A 22,875-nucleotide genomic window follows, 5' to 3' on the forward strand; every position below is an offset into this window, starting at 1 on the left:
TCTTCTATCATAAAGATGTCTGATATTGGCTAACACTACAGAAAGAAGAAGACAGGAAAAAGATAGTGGAGTTGCCTGAAAGGCAGTAATGTTTCTCCTTAGCAGTTGCTCTCCGATAATTCCTGTCAAAGTAAATGAAGACACAACAGGGTTTCTGTAGAGAAGTATGTCTAAATAAGGGCCTGGGAGAGTGGCGTTGCTTGACTTAAAATAGCGCCCTGACCTTATTTCTGTGCAATTAAAAATCTCTGACTCTGAGAAGACTTAATACTAGTTTTTGCCACTATGTAAAGGTCAATACCTGATTAAAAAAGGTTTAGGATTAAGGCTTTTTGTAATGTCTGAACTACAACCAGCAGCTTCTCTGTAGGGAAGTATCACTGCAGTGCTGTACGGATTTTGGTATACCTAAATATCCTTTGAACTTGCTGCCTTATTAAAACGTATTTTAAGACTGGTGGACCTCATGCTGCCAGTAAATCCTTTGAGAGCCGTCCAAATGTATGGTCAGACTGAAAAAAGGCTCCGCTGTTGCTGAGGATTATAGGTTGATGAGGATGCGAGCAGCTCCAAGCCGGGCAACCCCAGATCAGTGGTATGGAGACAAGAGTGAGAGGAGGACGGAGGGGAAGTGTTCTCGGGAGCTCAGGGGAGAATGGGGGCATGCGGGAAGCAGCCGAGGTTGTGGGGACAGAGCGAGGACGTGAGCTTTGCTGGTCGTGCAATGGCTTTACTAGTTGGTCAGAAAGTTCTCTAATAAACATATATCTCTTCTGTTACAGAGTAATGCTGGGAGAGACGACTTGCTGAGAGCTCAAATGTAAATTAATGTCTCATGTTAAGTATTTTTGTTGGTCCTCTTACCGTTATTTCCTAGTGTAGCTAGTACTGTTTGCAAGAAGTACAAACAACTCTTCTGTCAAGCGTAGCTACAGCTGTTGAGTCTCTGTACATCAGATTGGTCCCACTTTAGATTTCTCACTGGGAGAGAAGCCCTTCAGTACTGCATTGTTATCTTCCTTTTCCATTGACTAGAAAGGAAGAGTAAGGGGCCTGCAGTCCTGACTTACTGTGCCTCAAGTGGCCCAAGCTATATGGAATGCATGAGCCTGAAGACATTAGAACAAACTTTGGAGACTTCATCCAGAAAAAAAAGAAGTTTGGTTATGCATTTTGGTGCTTGGTTGGTTGGTTGGTTGTTTTTTCCCTCAAGATGAGGGGGGAAAAAAGTATATATTACTATTTTTTTTATGTCCCTGAGTGTTAAGTGGGGGAGGAAGAAGTCATAGATTAATATTAGGGTTTGGGAGAGCTGCTGGCTGTTCAATTTGGGTTAAATTATTAACAGTTTGGGGAGAAAACTGGAACATGACTTTGCAGTTTCTGAGTTGTTACAGTGAAACATCTTATCTTCCTGTTTTGCAGCTGTTCCAGAATTTATCTTGTATCACTCTTCAGTTTAGCCAAAATCAGTGCTGATGTGTCCTAATTATGCACATTACTGGAAAAACTGAGCCAAGCTACCAGGTTTTGTTTGTTTTTAATACAACTTTTGTCTATTTTAACAAAACTTTGTTTCATTAAAAGGCATTTTATGAACCTATAGTAGCAATGTCAAGCAGCAGCAGCAGCGCTAGTCAACAAAGCTGGGTCTCTGCATGTATCTGCGTCAATGGCGGTAAATCATTGAGGCTGTTGCTGTCAGTCCAAAGCAGACAGCCTATAGTATGCACACTTATAAAGTCTTGTCCATGAAAAGTAAGTTTGGAAACTTACCATAATAATTCAGTTGGCTGTGTTGTTTCTAGACCTGGTCTTACATGTAGATGAAAGACTGGGAATTTCCTCGGTAGTTTTCCCCTGGAGCTAGAGGCCTTTCACTTTTGCTAGGTGTCTCTTGAGCTCTACTGGTTACTTCACTCTGTAATTCCCCAGAGCACCTGAGAAATTGGTGGTAGAGTGGGCAGGAGCAGTGGATTCCTCTTCTTGAAGCTGGAGGGATGGTTGTTCTTGGGTGGAGGTTTTTTGGGATGTGGGTTTTGTTTTGGTTTGTGGCTTTTATTTGTTTTCTTTTAGGAAAGAGATAAAGGATATCAGCAGTATTTGTTGGGGCACAGAGATCCCGTGAGACAGTTCATATTAAGGACGTGCTGTCCATGTTGTTACTTTGATTGCAGAACAACAAAACGAATGATGTAGGTTAAGAAGATGTCTTCTGTTCGCTGAACATAAACTTGTTTGAAATAATAAAACCTCAAAATTCCAGAAAATATGTTTGTAACACTTGAATAAATAACAGCATTTATATTTTCTATTTATTTGCCTTTTTACCTATCACATACCATGTTACCACAGGTACATCTTACAGAAGTAACTGTGTTAACTTGGGAGCTTATAATTAAAGGGTTGCAGCGAAGTCCTGCTGGTTCAGCTGCCTCCTACAGCAGGACCGTTAGCTACCATTCTCACACTTCTGCCTCTTGAAGTTTCCCTTTCCGTGGCAGATGGGCTGGGTGGAACAGACTGCAGGCATCGCAGCTGCACGACGTGGGTTGTGGCAGTGGCGAATTTCAAGGCTTCTGAAGCTGCTAGAAGTACTTCCCTTGACGGGGATGGAAGCAGAGATGCTACATCACGTCATCTGCCTCTGACATTTACACAGGTATTACACGTGCATGTGAACAAATGGCTGGAAATGGATGTATTAGGCTTTTCTTTTTTAACCTGGGATTTTCTCACCTCCTAAAGGCTGCTCCAAGTTCCCGCAGCCATCTCACAGGATATCCACTGGCAATACAATTAGCCGTGTTAAAACTAGTATATTTTATGATGGGTCCTAAAGTGGGAGTTCTGCTTAGCCTGAGTGCCCACCCCATCCTCCTGTGCAGACAGGATACCTTTTGATAGCTGTCTAGATGAATTCAAATTTTGGAAAGCTTTGCCTCAACTCCTGTTAAAAATAGAAGACTGTGACTTTAAAGATGACTCATCATTCTGAAAGTTCACTTCCCTACACACCCTTCAAACCGAACGCCTGAGGTAAAGAAGAAGGGGGAAAAAAAAAGTAACGCGTTTCAAGCATGCCAGCACACACAGTGACTAAGCAGTACAGGGCAACAGCTTCGTTTTTAATCCCTGAATGATTTTAGTGTTCCCCATTCCACAATAGCGTTCTTCAGGGGTCCTTTTCCTGTGCCAGGTTTAGATGCCACTGACCTCTATAGGAAGCACCCCTGGCTTTCATGGGTCAGTAATGATGAATTACCTACTCAGAAAATAGGGCTGTTATATTTTTAAAGTATATCGCCTTCCCTTGGCTGAAACAAGTGGCAGGAAGACTTTGGAGATGGGATTTCTTTTTTTCCCCAGTGATCTTTTTAAAAAGGAATTGATACCATAAGGCATGGAGTTGTTAATGTCACCATGACTTTTTATGGTCCTTTATGGCCTTGTGAACATCTCACCTACTCTCTTGATTTGAGGTGGAGTGAAAAGACAAGGAAGTGATGCTAAGGGAGTGGAATCTGATTGACTGGGAGCAGAGGAAGCGTATTAGGCTGTCAAAACTTCTGTTGATAACATTGCTACTACTGGTTCTAGAGTAGTATTGCCAAATCACAACTGGTATCTCACAATAACAGGTACTGTCCAAACACAAGAGAAGATAGGGCTCCTGACCCTAGAATCTCGGTAGCCTACTCAAACAAGGATCAAATATGCAAAATAGATCAAATATCTATATATACATACAAAAAAAGAAAAGCCATACCACTTTTGGCTAGATGTTTTGCTGCTTTTCCCCTCACGCCTTACTATGACTCTCCTGGGAGCCAGTCAGTCAACCCTTTAACAAATCTTCTAGCACATTTGGAATTAATGAAATTTCAGATAGCATGAAGGGGATGTCATTAGCCTAAATCTCCAAACGAACATTCTTAAAACCTAATTTAAACAACACAGCTGAATTCAGCCTAAACTGGTTTAATATTTGAAGGAAGGAACTTAAGCCCAGTTTGGTCAAAGAATATACGTGAAAATCAACAGTGCATTTTCAGAGTATGACTGCAAGACTGGTGACAAGTCCTTCACTGACAGCTTGCACTTAGATCCCAGGCTTGACACTTAGCTGCCCCAGTAATGAGTGCTATGGAAAAGTCTATTTTGTGTGTACCTACACTAGCATTTACAAAACAATTCAGGGAAAAAAAATATAGGTGTTGAAAACTTGACATCATGTTTCTTCTAGAAAGGATGAGGAAAATAAAGGAGATGCTGTTTGAATTTGCTCCTGTTTCCAAAATAGGAGAAGTAGGAACGGTAAATGATCTGTCAGTCCCCATTTTTCCCTTCTACAATGAGCTTCTAGAAAGCACACCCTGAAAGTTCCTCATTAACTTTGTTGTTATCGTTAATAGCGTGTATGTTCACATCTGATGGGGCTTTTATAACAACTCACCATAATTGTTTGGGTCACCTGTCAGTTTTGCTTATGCTTGGATACATTTACCTATCATTTTCATTTTCATTCAGTTTTTCTGTTGGCGCTGTACCTCATCGCCAGCATGGAACTAGGATGGCATTAAAAGTGCTTCAAAATTACAGTGAAGAAAGGGGTACTGGCAATTTTGAGAAAGGGGGGAATGAATACCTGCGTTTCAGGCTAGTTAGGAGGTCTCAGGAGGCACGGAAAAGTTTCCACCCAGTGGTCTACCTGTACAAACAGAAATGAAGACACTGAGATCAGCTCATTGTTTCACACCCTCCTAGTATTTTTGATTTCATGAAGATCCCGTAGTTGCTGTGGGATCATCGCAAGGATCCCTTGACAAGCCACAAGGGAAAAGGAAGAGATGCTGAGATGGAGCAGCACTGCAGCAAGAAAGGCTCAGGCACCTGTGTTCTGCCACCAACACTGCCACTGCAAGTGATGCAGGACAGAAGAAGCTTTTGGCCTAGTCTGGTGATAGCTCATTATGTTTTTCCTCATCTGTTTTCTACGTGTTATAGAACAGTAGTCATGGCCACAGGGTAGGGATGTTGGATGTTTTGAATTTGCTTTACTTACACTCACTCACTATTGAAATTTAGTCCAATTTTGTAGCATAATTTCAACCACATATCACCCAAGAATCTCACTATCCTTGCTGCTTTTTGATTTGGGTAATGTGAGAAGGAAAGTGCCAACTGTTCTGGTATCCTTGGGTTCCTATGTTTCATCATAACATCGGTGTTACCCTACCGATACCCAGCATCTCCAGATTCTCCCCAGGCACTACTGAATTGCTTTCACTTCACACTTAAGGATGTGAAATACTGCAGTAAAATATATCCCACCGAATGTTATAAGCCTGAGGAAATGAGAGGCACACAAGCGTGCAGGTTGTCTCAGTTAACACAGGAAGGGTGTGAACAACTAGGAAATGTAACTTGTACTTAGAAAAGAAGTAAGCTGTTGAATCAAATTCTCATTAGATATTCAATCCTAGAATCTTATATGTGGAATTCACATGGGATTCAAATGTTTGCTAATTTTAGCGTTTTTGAGTAACATCTTTAAATAGTCTCGGTTTCTTCACTCCCGTGAATCACTTTGCATTTGCTACAGTCGTCTCCTGCCTTCCCCCCCTCCACCCTGTGGCTTACGATGACAATGTGGCAATTCATGAATGAGTGGGTGACATTAAATGTCGCTGTTCATCCTAGCCAGTATTGATGTAAAAGGTCTATTTGTGTTTGCTGGCTAAATCCTGCCTCTAACAGAAGGGATTTATTAGTTCTGTTGTTAGAATAATTGTTTCTTTAATGACACAGTGATGATATATCTGATTGTGCACAGAAGCAGAAAAGACAGCTGATGGAATTACAGTGCAAATTACAAATTGCAGTTTCACAGGGAGATAATAGTAAATTTTGGGTTTTTTCTGGCTGAGAATTGCCCTGTATTACTCTAATTTATATATTTTGCTTCTAGTTCACATCCAGAGCTATGATTAATTAGAACTTCCTTATGATTAACCTTAGCCACATTTTCTTTGTGTCAAGTGCAGGAATACATTTGCTGTTGGCACGCGTTTGCTAACTCATATTTTATTAGCAGCAGCATTACCAACCTGATTGGGCAGGATCTATGCAACTAATACAGTTATCAAGAAGGTAAATGCCTCTATCGGATACTCTTTTTAATCATTTTATAGTGAAAGGAGGAAATAGAGACTTTGAGAATAAGTTATTTTAACCCAACATTAATTTTTAAGGTAATTACTCAATAGAGCACCAGAGTTCTCCATCATTTGCATCATTTACACACCACAAACTACGTTGCTTCAAATTATGACGTAGCAGATCAGTTCCTAGTCCACAAATTAAAGAATAGCTTCAAGAAAGTACTCAGTAATCGATCCATTTCTTGCATTATGTTCTGATAGCTGCAAATTGAGCCAGACGTAACTTCAGAAGAGCCATATGAACTTATGAGCACCATACCCCTGTGTGAGTAACCAGCTGCTTCCCCGCAGACTGCTGCAGAGCACCCCATGCCTCCAGGCTTAAGAGCCGCTATCAAAGAATTGAAAGTACCCTAGCTGATGTGGAAACATGAAAATACTCACGAAGGAAGTTTGATGTTTTGGGACCCCAGCCATCCAAAAAGCTCTAAAGGAGAAAACAGCACCTGTGGGTGGTTTTATGTGAAATTTTTGGCTGATGCTGTGGTTCGATGCACCTGTGCAGGCCCACCTGGGCCTACACAGGAAAGACACCGATTGCACTTGTCCCATACCCACCCTACTCCCAAATGCATGCTCACACAGCCTCTGATACAGGATCATCTGCTTGTGCAGGGTGAGGCCCTTTAGCCTGCCAACCCCACTGGAAGCCAAGCCTCCACTGCAAATAAAAAACAATTTGAAATAAATTCGGGTCAGAACGAGGACTTCGGTGCTTGGGCAGTTTAGCTCCACCTCAGGGCCTAGAGCAGCCAGGCAGGGATGTTATCAAAGTACCTTTTGACTTGGATGGTGGGAAATGAATAGATACCAAAAGACACAAAGGGCACAGGTTTCTTACTTGTTCTCTCCAAAATGTATTGTGAAGACCATGTGTGAAGATATGGAGTCTTTTATTTTGGGGGGAACAGGGCAGTGGGTTCTATATGGCTAGACAGAAGTCACTCTCTGTTTCTATTTGTGCAGTCATTCTCATCAGATCTCTTTTCAAATCTGCTCATCTTTCCTCTTCTCCTAGGAACTCTACAGATTTGTTCATTCACCTCATTTTGGGGTGTAATTTGGTCAGTGGGAAACGATAGCGAGAAAGGAACACTGACCATAAAACAGAAAAGATGACTGAGCAGAAATCAGACTCCTCCACAGTTTTTAGTCCAAGTGTTACGTCAAGCTCCAGTTCTCCCAAGAGGGATTGTCAAAGAATGGGAACCTGAGGCTCTGAATCCGTGGAGCTAACCTCCACACGTGAGATTTAAAAGAAACAATGGGCAGAAAGAAAACAGTGAAAACGTGAGTTGAGCGAACCACGTCTTCCTTAGCAAATGTTTGTGGTTTCGACAGGAAAAAAAATATGAAACCAGAAGTGGTGTGAAGTGTAAGAGAGCAATAAAAGAACTAAGTACAGGTACTCAAAAAGCTCCCTTTTAAATTGTTTGGAAAGACTCTTGCACAACTGGCTCCTGCTTTACCAGAATATGAATAACAACAGTAATCAGTCAGAGCTCCTTATCCTGCCAAGGTTTCTACATTGTCATATCCCCTAAATGCTGGTTTGAATTTAAGAATTTGATTTTTTTTTTTTTTTTTAATCACCATGGAAAGCATTCCATTCTTGAGCAATTTTATATGTGTAACAGTTTATCTGTAGTTCTTTTCCTTCATTCTTTTCTAATTAATTTGGTATTTAAAAAGGATCAGAGCTACAGTGCTGCTCAACAAGACTGTTGTCTACAATTAAATAGTTTATATTAAAATTTTCCAAGGAAAACATGGGGATTTCCTCATACTATTTCATGAAATGTATGCAGCTAAATCTCCTTTACTGTTCTAGAAGTCCCAAATTTGTCATTTCTACAGAATCTAGATTTCCTATACACATTTGCAGTTTTAGGCTGTTCTCTGTGCAAGTTTTGCTTAGACTCCAGAAAGTCCCTTCCCATGCAAAGACCTCAGAGCCTCAGTTACAGCACGGCTGAGCAGCAGCAAGCGTTCAGCTGGCACAGCAGCACAAAAGGCAGGAAATGCAACAGGCATTTGTAGTGTTCCAGGATACAAGCTGTGTTACTTGAAAAAAAACCAACACTTTTTTTTTTTTCAGAAAAAAATGCAGTGTGCCAGCAGCAACCTGTACTGACATGGTGGCCTCTGAATGAGATTTTCAACTGTTTTCATGTTATTTATCTTTTTGAGCTTCTGTGGAAGAGACCAAGTTTGTATTTGAGGCTGGTTTGGTGACATCATGAGAAACAATGTCAGTATAGATTCACAGGAACAGGGAGGGGAGAAAAAGGCAGACCATTTGTGAGTAATTCTCGGTCCAAAGGTGTAGGTGTAATTTTTCTAATGCTGTTTACAGTATGCCTGCCCACTGCTCAACACCTACACTTCTAAGTTAAAGGGGTACATACTCTGTGCCCCCCAATGAACCGTTTTTCCCTCGAAACTCAGAAGCTCTACATGGAGAAAAAGATGATGAAGGATTGGGAATCCTGCAGAAAAATTATGGACCCTTATTATAACCAGGGAATGGACCCCTTTGAGTTACAGGATTAAACAGGATCCTGCAGGTCCCACCTGCAGCCATATGACAACCTACGTGCTCCTGGCCACTATGTGAGGAGATGCCAGCCTCCACCAGCCCTCACGCCCGGTGGGAGCCCTCCAGCTCTTCCGAGCACTGGCTCCGGTGCTCATCGGGTGGAAAGAAGAGCCAGCTGAAATTGCCGTGCTGGCCGAAATGTAACCCTGCCAAAAAAATAAAAAAAAATGTAAGCGGCTTCTTCCACGTGAGAACTGGCTCATCAGTTCTAGTCCGAGAGCTGGAGATGGTTCAAGGGCAGGGACAAAGCCACGTGGCTGCAAGCAGGGCTGGCACGGTAAGGTTTGGATTGACGGAGAACATCTGGACAGCCCCTTCTGGGAGCAACAAACCACTGATGCTCTTCAGATGTACCGTGTAGCTGTGCAAACTCTTATGTTTGCAATTGTTCTTGGTACATCCAAAGCACCAGGTGGTATAGTTATTTTAAACCTCTTCTACTGCTCTGCCCGGCTAAAGGCAGTTATCTCCTTTGTGGCTTCCAGAGTTTCCTCAATGCCAGAATTCACACAGGCATATTTTGCAAGTACAATTTCTGTGCCTAATATTTGCATCTGACATGCTGATGCAGTTTCCATCTAGCCCAGCCTTTTCTGCTCGTCAGAACTCCTCTCTCCTGCTGCCCAACTCACACATTGCCTCTCCTGAGGCCACCAAGTGCTTCCAGTGCAGCACTCAGCGAACTGCAGCTCACGGAAGAGTGACCTGATGAAAATACGATTGTGTTTCTGAACATGGAAACGAACGGGTTGGTCCCTTAAGTGTGCTCAAAGAGCAATAAGAACAAGGAGGTCCGCCAAATCAGAACAAAGTGGAAGGAAGACATCCTAACCCCTTAAATATGCCTGCTTTTAAATGACAATGGAGCCTTGCTAGCCCGAACCTGCTGTGCCAGCAGAGCAGTTTTGCTGAATACTAGCCTCCTACTGCTTGGTGTGATTGCCACCAGAAAGATCACTGTGCTTAATAGCCTTGCTCTAAAGTTATCGTTTATTTGCTTTGTCTGATGCCAAAATACTTTTTTTTTTTTCATCCACAGAGGACATAGTATATCTGGCGAGCAAGTAAACACCACACTGCAGTCATATGCCCTTCCAAGTAATGACGCACTGCCAAAACACTCAGGTTGGAAAGTTTCTACTGAATTACGTACGGGGCTGAGGCTTTATTCTTACTGGTTCATTTATTCCACACACACCTTCATGGTCACACCTTCCTTGATTGTACTATCCCACTACAAGGCAGTAGAGTTCATGTGCAGATAAGGTTTTAGAGCTGAGATATCCTGCCCTTAAGAGTAGGAATCTCACTCATATTTTTGGCAGAAATTTCTTGTCCCTCCTCTATATTAGCAGAAGCAAAGAGCTGTTTGACAGCAGCCTTGCAAAGCCAGCAAATTCAACTTTCAGGAAGATCAGTTACCTACAAAGCAGAAGCAAGCTGAAGGATGGATTGAAAATCAAACACAAAGTGGTCCTGAAATTTGGGATGAGGCTGAAGGGTGAGCATCAGAGCTGCACCCAGGCTGCAATACCATCATGGAGATGTGGAATCCTACCAGAAGCATCCAGAGCACTGGCTCGAGACCCCCAGCCCCTCTGCTGCTGGTGCTCCACGTGCTGGCCCAGAGGGATGCGGTGCACAGGATGGGGCTCCTGCTCTCTGGAGTTTGCCCTGAATCAAGGCTGTGTCAGGAGCCACTGACAGACAGAAAGAGGATCCTCCAAAAAGCGTGCTCTAATGGCTGTTCCTTAAATCCGTAGGTATGGGAACGCTAAATGGGTTATACTGTCATTAAGGATTTCTCCTCACTTTAACAGCCATATGGAGGTCACTTCCTCAGCAGATTGAAGTCGTTTCAGAACAAAAGGTTTTGGTATTTTTCCACCGGCTCAGGATGCCTCCATCTGTGCACGGTGTAGGCTGGGAGCCCCAGGCAGATTCATTTGCTCTGAGAGTCCTGCCAGCAAACCAGGGCTGGGGCCCCTCGGGACCTTCACTGGAGGAGATGGCCAGAAGGACCTGCAAGCACTGTCTCCTTATGGCTATTTGCATCCTCCCCCTGTCCTTTCTCTTCTTGTTCCTGCCTGGAAAGCAACTTACATGTGCAGATGAGGGAATTATTTCTCAGAGATACTTCTTTTACTAGCGCAAGAAGCTTCAGTAATGCCATAACGTTTTGTGACTTGAGATTGGGTTTTAATTGTCTGGTCAAAAAAAAAAAAAATCTTTTTGAAAGAAATTACTTGTGTCAGTTCCACTTTTTTGAAAATGAAATGCATTTCTTTTCAGCTTTCTGTTTCAATGTTTCCTCGAAGTTTACTTTCTAGTAACTTAAATGTGAATAAAAGTGCTCAAAGTAGAAAAATGATGCATTTAAGATCAAACCAAGTATTTAATTTATCCTCAAATTATTTTTCTCAAACCTTTTGATTTCACAGATTTCAATGGTTTCTGTTTCAATGCAAATCAAAATCTTTTTTTTTTTCTTTCATCTTTTTCTGAACTATCTACAATTCAAGATATCTATTATCTTTGCTATCCTACTTCCAGGTAACTTGAACAACCAATGCCTGGTTTCAGAGAAGACTTTTCATTACTGGTAATTTAACACAGAGATTCTTAACTTTCTGATTAAAGAAATGGAAATATTTGTGATCCTTCATCTCAATCATGAGCTGAATGCCAGCAGGCAGAAGATACCGCTTATGATGAGTTGTAAAGAAAGGATGGTTCCAGCATGTTCTATAAAGCTGAGCCAGAAAATAAAAGGACATGAGTGGAGATGAAGCCTCTTTAGAAATGCATTCATTTCAGAGCTGTCTTCAAAGCGTTTTCACTGTCAGTTAAGGAGTGCTGAGAATTTGTTGTCCAGAAATCCACAGGAGCCAAACTTCAGACATTCGGAGCCGTGGCATTCCATGTGGATTTAGTGTTTTGCTTCTTTACATTTTTCCATGAACTCAGTTGTTGTCACCGTTAAAGTCTGACTCTCTAGGGCAAATCCCTGCAGCTGTTCAAAAAAAAATCTGGTCACTGGGGACAGCACCGATATCTTCCTCATGTGGGTCCCTTCTCTTTTCACGTTCATCCCCATAGACTCCAGGACACTACCCCAGGAGCTGGTTCTGTCCTCTGCTGTTTTAAGGGGCCATTATTTGTGCACATGGGACATCAGTGTGTGTGCTGTAGGCACTGTGGCTCCGTACACGTGAGGACTGGCCTAGCACAGTTAAAAATAATTAAAAAAAAAGTTTATGGGAAATGTAATGGTAAAAAAAAATCGCTTTTCCAATACCCTGTACACCTAAATATCTAACGTGAAAAAGTAAAAGGGATTGTTATCTGAAAGAATTTTACATCTGGAAGTGATTTTGGAAGCCAGCACATATGCCACGGATTTAAAAAGAAGCTAAACAAAGTAGACAGATGGTCAGTCACCAAATTAGATGCAATCAGAATATGGAAAGATAATTTCTCACATTCCCTCTCCCCAGCTTCTCACATAGATACTGGACTTGGCAAGCTGTCACCCTCTCCTGTGAGCGCTTAGAGTAGAGCTGGGAGCTCTGGCTGCTGCCAGGCCCAGCAGCAATTGCGGTTTTCCACAGGCCAAGTCCCTCAGAGACGTTTTCTGAGGAGCTGAGTGCTCCGGCCCCGCGTGGCTGCTGACATTCCCCTCCTGCGCCCGCGGTTTCACGGTGCAGTAAACACAGCGTCAGGGCTCACCGATCAAACATCTCGCAGCTACACAATGCGAAGTGCTGACTTAGGCTTTGACACCCAGTCCAGTTCTCACGGCTAATTTGTTGTATCGACAGGTTTCTTTTTATAGTTTTATTTTCCAGTGGGACCGGGATTGTGTGCCCCGGGCTGATCCCCATGACCTCTGGCCTGGGATCTGGCGTGCGCAAAGCCGGATTATGGCACCACGTTTTCCCCTGCACGTGTATATGTTAAGGCTGAGTGCCTTTGAGTAACAGACGTGCTGTTCTTGTTTGTCATTCGGCTTCCCCAGAAGGTTTTGGAGCACACAAACTAATCCCAGCAGCACGGAGGAGGGAATGTAGTACCTGAGGCAGGACATAAAAGCCTCCCCCTGCATTTCCCCTCTCCTTTTTCTCATTTTCATTTCTCCCTGCTGTCCTAGGTGACTGCCTAACTTCACCCAAGCCAGAGGCTTAGCAGACCCCATGCTGGTGCTCTGTAATCTTAACGAAGGTGGATCAGAGGAAAACAGCGTCAGGTCAAGCACGTTGGCAACAGCAAAGGGAAAGAGGAGAGCAGGTGCTTTTGACAACACCCCTAAACAGATTGCACCTGTGCTGTCTAACCACACCTTTTGCTATGCCTCCACCACCCACGTTAGCTTCTAAGATCACTATGTAAGAAATAGCAGAGGCTTTCCCAATACTATGAGGCTCTGAGAAACCTTAAGGCAGCATTTAACGCTGGTCCTGTGAAAGGTGAAACACAAGTTGGTGATCATTTGTCTGCGCTCGTCCCTCAGCTGGGACCCATGCCGCTAGTGAAGAAACCACGTTAATGTGTAACTAGCGTGTTTTCCCATGGGGCAGGACACAAAACTTCAATGCAGCGTAGCTGCTGAGGATACCGCTTCCCCCTGCCAGCGTGTCCCTCAGACACAAGCCCAGCACCACCCCTGCTGCTGTGGTTAACTCAGGTCAGAAGCAGTCTGTCTCAAAGGGAAAGATTTTGTCCTGCTGTGTTTTGACACTTCACTATTTCATTTCCTTCTGGGTGACATTTAAGCTGGCGGGGATTTCTTCATTTCCACGGCAAGACAAAGGCCCATGCTGTAGATCTACAACCACATGCTACGAGACAGCACCTTGAGAGATTATTTGTGGCCCATTTCCACAAATTCTCCACAAATGAGCTGTAGGATCTGGCAGCAACTTTCCCCAGTTTTCCATTGAGGGTTAGTTAATATTTTGCTCCCGTTTTAGTGATATTTTCGCAGATCCCTGTCTTCTCCCCTATAAAACTGCCCTGAGAGTTTCAGGTGTTTTCCTCTTTGGTTACAGCAGTGCCAGTCCCCTAAAGTGTCTGGTGCCAGGTGAACATAATACCTCACAGCCATGAAATGACAAAAGCAATGAGCACAGATGTTAAAAAGACAAGTACTGCTCCTCGAGCTGATGTTAGAGGGTGCCTGCCCCAGTACAGAGTAACCTCCACCAAAACAGACCAAAATAGACCCTTGCAACCAGACAGGACTTTGGGCTCCTCGTAGCTCCTTCCATTTCTCCGATGATGAGATGGAGCCCCTGGTAGACAGCAGGAGCTATCAAATTGTTAAATTGTCAAATTGTTTTTTGAAGCTATCAAAACAGCATTTGTAAAGATTATCAAAACCGCTTCCTACATGGAACATGGCACATGGTTCGATTTACTTGAGTATTGTCCTCCCCAAGATACTGCACGCTCTGTGAAACCTCCTCCAGATAAAAATAGATTGAAAAGATAGGAAATGTTTGTAGTGGTCCTAGTCATCGGGACGAAAGCCAGGAAAAAACAGATTGTCCCCTGTCTACTATTAACATAATTAAGGAGAAGTTTGACTCTGATCAGCTTGGGTTATCTCCCAGTCTGGCAGACTTCGAAGCTAGATTTCCTTTTCTTCGGGGATCTCATTGCAGGTTGGCTGGGACATTTGAATCCTGTGCCAAGAACACAACTACTGGCACCAGCACTTCTGTTAGAGTAGCAGCCATAGGTTTATGGATCTTAACTGTGCTATCCAACCAGTTTGAATAGTGAAGACCTAAGTCTTAGAGGTAGGCTTGATGCCACTGCCACAATTCCTTGTCCTGCTAGCAAGCATTGGTGATGTGTAGGTCACAGCTTTAGCTTTTCCCCCATCCTATATTGACTGCAAAATTCAGTGATAAAAGTCAGATATTTGGTTGCCCTATCTAAGGACTTGATATCAGCCATCTAGCCAAATCAATCTCTTTTTTTTTTTTGTCAAAACAGAAATGAAAAAAAAAAGGGGGGGGGGGGGGAGAAGTAACAGCTGCCAACAGGTACCAAACACCTCTGCTGAATCTCCTCAGATTTGCACAAGAGGATTACTGTATTCTGAGCTGCATAAAGAACATCACTGCACGGGCATAAACCAGTCCCCACAGGCCTGCTTGCCACTCTTTTACTCATCCACTCCCAGCGCTTTATGTAGGCAAATCCTGGTGCTCACGAAAGCGGCTGTCTTGGCCAACTCCGTGTTTGCAAAACATGCTGGCTTCATCACAAGAAGGGCACCTGGGAAGGGCTACCACCAGATTTGCCAGCTTTGTGTCAACACAGGAAGGCCGCAGAAAAGGCTTTTACTACATACCTTGCACAGGCAAGTTCACACAGCAAACATGACAGGGAAGATTGATCACCCCTTGAAACAATTCCCCTTGCTAAAGCGTTACGGCCGGTACACAAGCAGCGTCAAGGGGCCTTGCCACCTGAGCTTCACATTCACAAATACTTTACCTTAGGTCTGGGGCCAGCCCTTTACTCCTACAGCTGGGGTGAGATGAGGAAAACATGACAGAAAGTTGCAGGCTTTTTAAAGCAAGAAGCTCAAAGTCTGCTGCATGGAGGCACTTATTAAATAGTTCGGTTAAATAATTTGATTTGGTCTGGCTTCAGCTGCCACTTTTCCTCCTCGACCCTTCTCTATTTCAAGCCATCTGAGCAGGCTGCATCTGGGCCAGCGGAGCTGGGCAGGGGGAAGGACACGGTGCGGCTCCATGCAAGAAGCTGAGTGAAGCCTTTCCTCTCCCCAAAGAGGGTCTGAGATCTGCCCTAGGGAGAAAAAAAAGGGAATTTCAGCTGAAACAGCTACCAAAGGATGGCGCTCAATGTGTGACAGGGCACCTTTCACCTATTTGGCTGCCTGGCTCCTAGTGACGGGTCCGTGGCACAAACCCAGAACTGACTCAGAGCTGCTCCGAGGAGTTTGTTGGTTGGTGAAAAGACGAGAGAGGCTGGAAGCTGGGAGGTTTGCAGATAGGTTGCTGGCCTCAAAAACAGGTATGGGAACCACTCACCTTGCTATCAAACAGGAGGGAGAAAATGCTTACCTTCATCCTTCCCCTCTGGCACACAGTGAAGTGATAAACCACCCAAGCAGCTGCAGGAGTTTTAGTAAAAAGATATGTAAAAGCTTGCTGCTTTCTGCGGAGAAGACTCTGCTGGGACTCCAGCTGCCTGACTCCAAGGAAAAGGTGTGTGGTTACTGCTGACACTGATTGCTCAGCTGTTTACGGCAGAGAAGAGGTGGTTGCCATCCCACAAAGGGAAAGCTGAAATCTTAATGCTGTCAATAAGAAATTAGAGGAAGGAATTGTTTTACCACACAAGTCGAGTGGTAAAACGGGAAGGAAATTACCAACTTCAGCACTGATGCTGAATCCCAGTTTTATTGCTAAAACTAAGCAGAGCGGCATGCAGGCGTTTCTAGCCAGTGACTGAGTCACTTCAGGAGTCACAGTTTTGCTGGTACATGCCCATAGCAAACATCCAAGGTCAGATGGTGACTGCCAGCCCACGTATCCAACGGTAGAGGAGGACTTGATCCAGTTGTGTCATACTGAGAGTGCTAGCTAATTAAAAATGGAAACCTACCCCCAGATCTGTGGTGATAACATCAGACGAGGGGATTGTTGGCATTAGATTGTTTCTTTCTCAGCATCCCATCCCTTCCAGATGGGAATTATTTGTACTTGGATATGTGCTAAGTCTTTAATTAGAGTGCTCAGAGATTTATAGTTGAAAAGATCTACACAAGGCAAAAATAGTAACAATTATTATTCCTTTGGTGATCTTTTCCATTACCAGCTGTTTAAAAATATGTATAATATGCCAAGTATGAGGCCTTATTGCTTCCTTTGTTTAACTCTGTATTACTTAATTTTTTTTGCAGTATATATATTTTTATTTCGTTTGCTTTAGCTCCTTGACTGCCTCATCATGAGCTAGACCCTATTAGACTAAGCGATACACAGAAAAGGAGGAGATGGGCATTGCCCCAGTTCTTTACAGTTTGATGGCAGCATAAAAGACAAGAGAGAGTGATTAAAGGGCTGAGACAAAGCTGGGCAGTGCAATTGGCAGCAGTGTCATTAGCCTACTGTGACTGCTGCTGGTGGCATGGCAAAGAGGGATTTTAAGGAAGAAGAGCTGTGAGGAGGATCAGGAGGGTGCTTTGATGGTGCTTTTCCTGTGGGGAACGGCTTTCTAAGAGAATGGGGAAAAGTCTCAGTCCTTCTCTTCAAGGTGCTTCATGGCACAGCCCAGGACCACTCAGGCAGGGGCTACAGCCTTGTTAGTCACATTTGTTCCTGCTGCAGAGGGTCACATTTGCAGTGCAGAAGAGACACGGCTTATTAAATGCTGTTTAGTTGCTCTTCACACAGAGTGAAATCATACAAACTGAGAGGTATCTTGAAAAGCCTTTTGTTTCCACTGCTTCTCAACCTTTTTTTGTCAAAGGAAGCTTGTTTGTATAGCAATTCCACAAAGATTTGCATTTATAATGATAAAGAAAGGGCCAAAACCTGAAGGACTGTCTCTTATTGTTACTTTTTTGTTAGTGTTGTTGTTAGTTCATATGTGCAAGTAGCTGCATTGTCCAGTTTTTAAGGATATTACTCTGCAGTCATTCCCTGGATCACTTTCTCATGCTTCATGGAGCAGATCACAGGCTGGGGAGCACTGATGTTACCTATCCCCATGCCTGGAAATGGGATCATCTGTCCTTAAAATAGTTTGAGAGGTTACCCATCTGAGGGCCTGCTCCCACCTACAGTGACAGAGCGAGAAGATGGCAAGGAGTGGGACGACGATGAGCTCAGGCGAGCTCTGCTCAGCCGAACCACAGCTGATGGCTAACCACCTCCAGAAGCAAGCAGCATGGCAACAGACCAGGATGGAAGCATTTGCAGAAGAGACAGGCCTTTCACACATGAAAGTGTTTGTGCACTGATCGTTCAAACAGTTTCCCTCTCACGGTAGTTTTCTGTTCCATGCAATTGTGCAGCAGGGAACGACATATGAGGTTATTTGCTGCTTTTTATTAGGAAGAATGGGATTCAGGTTACAAAAGTCGAGAGGTACTACGTTCAAACTCAGTCACAACCAATGCAAAAGGAAATGTAATGAAACATGTCAGAGACTTCATGTGTTTTCTTAGAAGACTGAAGCATTTTTGGCCATATTTTCTGTGAGATAAATATGGTGAGTTATTGCCACCTCTTCATTTTGAGAATTTTTACATTGCATATGTCCTAAATTGTACACACTAATTCCTTCTAAAGAACATTGTATTCTTTCCATAATGCATCCTGTGACTCAGACACAGAAAATCTGTTGCTGAAGCCTGTTGTCTATATAACCTGCCAGTATACTGGAAATTAGTACCACCGAGAAGTAGAACAAACAACCTTAAAGGGAAAGAATATCCCTGCTTTCTTAAGAATGGAAAGCTTGATAATGAGCAAACATTGTTTAACAGGCTTTGCTTATTCATAAGAAAAGACAAAGAGGACATCCAGGAGAGCTGCAACCAGCACAAAGGATTCCAGCTTCTTGAAGGTCAGACTGACATACTGGTTTGCTTAGGCACAAGGCAAAGGCTTGTGAAGTGGATCTATTGTCAGGAACTCCCACAACATATCAAATACCACTGGTTCATTAGTGTTACTAAACAGACACAATGAGAAAATATTATTTCTCCCTTTTAAAGAGACTTGTACCTTTTAGAGATTCCGGCACAGACAAAATCCACCATTTTCAGTGAAGGTGAAGACTTCTGAAGAGAAGTAAGAGGTCTCTTCCCCTTTACTGGAGAGCACAGGTGACGGTTATCTAAGGGCATGTACAGTTATGATGCCATTATCAAGGACATTTTAATCTCTGGCTTTTAATTCCTTTTAAATAACTGTGTTTGTTTTAGTGTGACACCATCCTGCAAACAGCAATTAGGCTGAGTGCCTCTTTTGTCTGCCTGTCCCACCCTGCACAGTCCATGCGGTGCCTTAGAGTCCCTCTTGCTTGTATCCTGTCAGCTCAGCACCTCTCAGTTTCTTTCTCATCCTCGTCTGTGTCCCCAGCAGAGTCTAAATGGATGTAATAAATGCTGTGGGAAAACAGGACATGTCGCATGGTCGTTACTGGTGGAAGAAGAACTCGGGAATTTTTTGGTGAGACAAGAATTTTAACCAAACCCTACGTTATATAAATGGTAAATATCAAAGGACTTCGAATAACATACTAAACATTTTGTTCGCTTGGGTATAACATGTCATCTTCAGGCATGTTTCTGGAGCAGGTGGGGCCGCAACGCCGATGCATGAGAAAAGGCTTTGGAGGGAAAGAGAGCCTTTCAACAAAGTGAATAAAGACAAAGGAGGACTGAAAATTCACACGCACAGCTAATCAGCCTGCTCAGTGGTACATAAAGAGGCTGGGGGGGCAAGGAGCTTGGCAGGAGCCTGGGCTAGCCAGAAGTGAAGATCAAAGTATAGTGTTCCCCAGGATGCAGGTCAGCATGAGGCCTTGCCACGAGGCCTTGCCACGAGGCCTTGCCATCTGGCCCTGAAATACTGACAAATGGCTGGATCATGTTTTCATACGGATTTAACTGACATGCCGCTACCAGGGCTAAACCATAAAAACTGTATTTCTTGCTGGAGGGAATGTTAACCCTCACTGGCTGAAAAAAAACATACTTTTTGGTTCTTGAGGGAAACTCCCAGGTCTAATCCTTAAGGTCTGCCTAACTCCTGGGACAGTAGTTGTCAAATACGTGGCGCATTTGAGAAGTACTTCACCTCGTCAGGGAATGTGCTAGCAGAGAAAGACAACCTCAGTGAAACCACATAGAAGAGGTTACTCTCTGGAGGAAAAGCTGATGATGTATTACAGCGGCAAGGAACAGTGCTGCAGATGTGATATAAAATATGGTGCGTCCTACAAAAGCAACTCTGAGTCCCTGGAATAACTCAAAGCACCTAGCTCTACTGCTGATAACTCATGTACCCATCGCATTTGTTAACAGGCAGATGACAGGCCATAAAGCTACACACATAGTCTTGCATCAATCATGGTGTGATAAGCGTGGACAAGTTACATATGGGTGACAGAGAGTGATGCTGGGGCTGGAAAAAAAATCAAACAAAAATGCAGAGAGAGTTCACAACATGAATCTCTTCTTATGCCACCAGAGGAATACAAGAAACACCGGCTTTCCTGAGCCACTTTAAAAGATACAGCTAACTTCTGTCTCCCTTCTATTTCTTTATGTCAATGGAGATGATATAATAAGGATAATGCCTCTCCAGTCATAATCAATGCTGAACAAACTTCCTCTTGGAAGCAGCAAAGCTGTATACTTTCCAGATTTATTTCTGAATGTAGAGGGGTGGATGGATGCGTCTTGCTCAAGCACAGTTTCATAGGAGCTCAATGAACCGATCCAAAAACAGTTGCTTAGGCTTCCTGTAAGGAGGTGGATGTCTGAAACAAGAGGGATGACACATCTTCTGGAGATGCCCACATACGGCTGCTGTTCCCTGGCTGCGGGGGGAGCCCAGGCCCTGCTGTGGGATGATGCAGCCAGCACACAGGTGGCTGTGGTGGGAAGGGGGATCCCACGGGGGGCAGCTGATCGCTGTGGGGTGTGCGGTGCCCCCAGTGCTTTGAGCAGCCCGCCCAAGTGCCAACACCTCCAATTCTGGGAGTTAGATGGAGGGCAGACTGCTCGGGGCAGCAACAGGCAAACTTTCAGCTGTGAAAAAGAAAAATAAAAAAGATGGGAGAGACACCGTACCAAACCCACTTGTGTTGGGAAGGTGCTCATCTTCTCATCCCTGCTCTCAGCCCAGGCTTTGCTGCTGCCCCGGTGCCAGTCAGTGGGAAATGAATCACCACAGCAGCGTGATGAATCAGCAAACAGTGAACACGGTTCCTCGTGTTATCTAATGGTGATGCACTGAGGATGTGGTTGATTAGAGAGTCACCCTCTCCCTGGCAGACTTTCTCAGTTGGTTTGCTAACCGGCAGGGTGAAGCTGATGACCTGACAGCCAGAAACGTACGCACTCCCCTGCAGGTTACCTGTTATGCAGCAATAGCCACAAATATGTGAAAAATGTAAAAAATGCAAAAGATTAAAAAAGAATCCCACCCTTTTTTTTTTTCTCTTTTCCCTTTGTGAAGGTTTGGAGACTGTGCTGTTAACTCCTCTGAGACCATGATGAGGCCGCAGATACTCATGTCAAAGAGCTGTGGATGGGGGATGAAAGCCATCTGCTGCCAAGAGTGGCAGCAAACCCACATGCCATCTGAGTGCAAGCCATTTTTGTAAACACACGCAGCCACACAGGCTTGAGTCTTAGCTGTGAACAGTATCCTTGTTTTTGACTCTGCAACAGTACTTTCTTGATGTTCGTCTTTACAGGAAGGGCGTTTTTTTGTTCCTTTGCTTTTCTTTTTCCAATCACAAATACATTTTGTATGGGGAAAGAAAGGAACACAATTTAAGGAAACATAACTAAGCCCGATTATTATAGACATGGTTGATAGGTCTGGCCAGAAAAATACCTTGGTTTCAATTGTTTATAACTTTAAACAGATGGTCTGAAATTTTCCATTCTCTGACTTCAGTTTGATTTAATCAGAGGCTTCAGAGGGGGGTGAGCTTGTATCTTTTCATGTCAGCTGTGGGTCAGGCACTACAAAATAGCACTAAGGGACACAGTGTTGTTTTTTCGCGTTAAAAAATATGTAAAGGTTGCAATGTCACCATCCTCAGGAGGAAGGAATGACAGCTTGGCAGGAAATGTACTTTTGCCTGTTTCCAGGTTACAACTGTCTGAAAAAAATATGTGTTGCATATGTAAAGACCTGCTGGGGACTTTTATCTTTATTTTCTGGAAGCAAAGTCCAGCTTAGAGCTGAGTAGGCCCTTCTCTATAACTTCAGTTCCCTCAGTCTCTTGGCCATCCTGGGTACAGGTGAGGAACTGAGACCTGGAAGTCTTTCTCTGCTATGTTTTGAGTCCCAGAAAGAAGCTGAGAAAAAGCCTTTCCCACAAGGCTTACCTTGGGTTACCTGGCTTTGATTAGAGAAAGTGCCAAACAATGTCAGCTGCTCCAAAAGCTGGGTCCTCAGCATCTCAAGCTGTCCATCCAAAATGGTTAACGCACACAACATGGACACTTCTGACACGGGTCTCAGTTCCTGTGTGTAATCTGGAGATGATGCCACCCTCATGGTTTGCATATAAGTCACGTAGAAAGTCTTCTGAGAAAATAATTGTCTCCTTAAAACAAGACGCGTGGGATGTTCAACAAATAGGGCTTGAGAACCTGCAAGGGAAAAAAAAAATGCCTACCTGACAGTGAGTGCTATCCATGCAGGGACTGCCTGCTGTCCATTTGCAGTGAAACGAAAAAGAGTCCTGTAAAAAAGGAAAAAAAAAAGCTATGTGTAAGACATTTGACATTCAGCTCTGGTTATATTTTCCTCCTCCACCAAACTACCATGGTCAGAAGTTTGAACCCCAGCATGTTACCCTGCACGGACAGACCGGTAGGTTTCCCACTCAGAAAGAAAAAAAAATAAAAAATCCAGGGGAACTCAGATGGGTTTTGGCCCAGTATCCACGATGTTTGACTGGGAAAACTTTCAAATGGCCAAAGTACCATTGGCTTTGGTAGTTTGGGGTTATTGCCTTAGGGAGTGTTGACTCCATTTGCAAAGGCACTCTGGTGTGATCTTGAGACTGTTTCTGTCCCAAGCCTTCTCTGCAGCCAGAGCAGACACAACTATCCCCTTTGTGACCCTTGGGAGTGCTGGTGAAAAGGGAGCCAGGCACCTTGCACGGAGGAAACTCATCCTCTGGCATATCCCTGTCTAACAGCAGTGGTGGCTCCCCGCTGATTCCAGCTGCTGCCAGTGCAGCAGGTAAGGAGCCTGAATTTGGGAGCGAAGAGACACAACACTGGAGGCAACAGCACTAGCTGTTCAGTGA

The 22,875-nt window shown here is 43.8% G+C and overlaps 1 long non-coding RNA gene across 1 annotated transcript in view; it reads right to left on the minus strand.

The window, feature by feature from the left end:
* Positions 1 to 1,533: 1,533 nt before the first annotated feature.
* The window catches only part of LOC106048954 (uncharacterized), a 33,577-nt gene continuing 12,235 nt past the window's right edge, over positions 1,534 to 22,875 (minus strand). Inside the window, exons 3-5 of the long non-coding RNA XR_010826953.1 lie at positions 22,237 to 22,302; positions 4,649 to 4,711; positions 1,534 to 2,602 (exon numbers count right to left, since the gene is read on the minus strand). This is a non-coding gene — a long non-coding RNA (uncharacterized lncRNA). The remainder of the gene's footprint in view (positions 2,603 to 4,648; positions 4,712 to 22,236; positions 22,303 to 22,875) is intronic.

Source organism: Anser cygnoides, chromosome 1, assembly GCF_040182565.1.
Source record: "Anser cygnoides isolate HZ-2024a breed goose chromosome 1, Taihu_goose_T2T_genome, whole genome shotgun sequence".
Taxonomy (NCBI): Eukaryota; Metazoa; Chordata; class Aves; order Anseriformes; family Anatidae; genus Anser; species Anser cygnoides.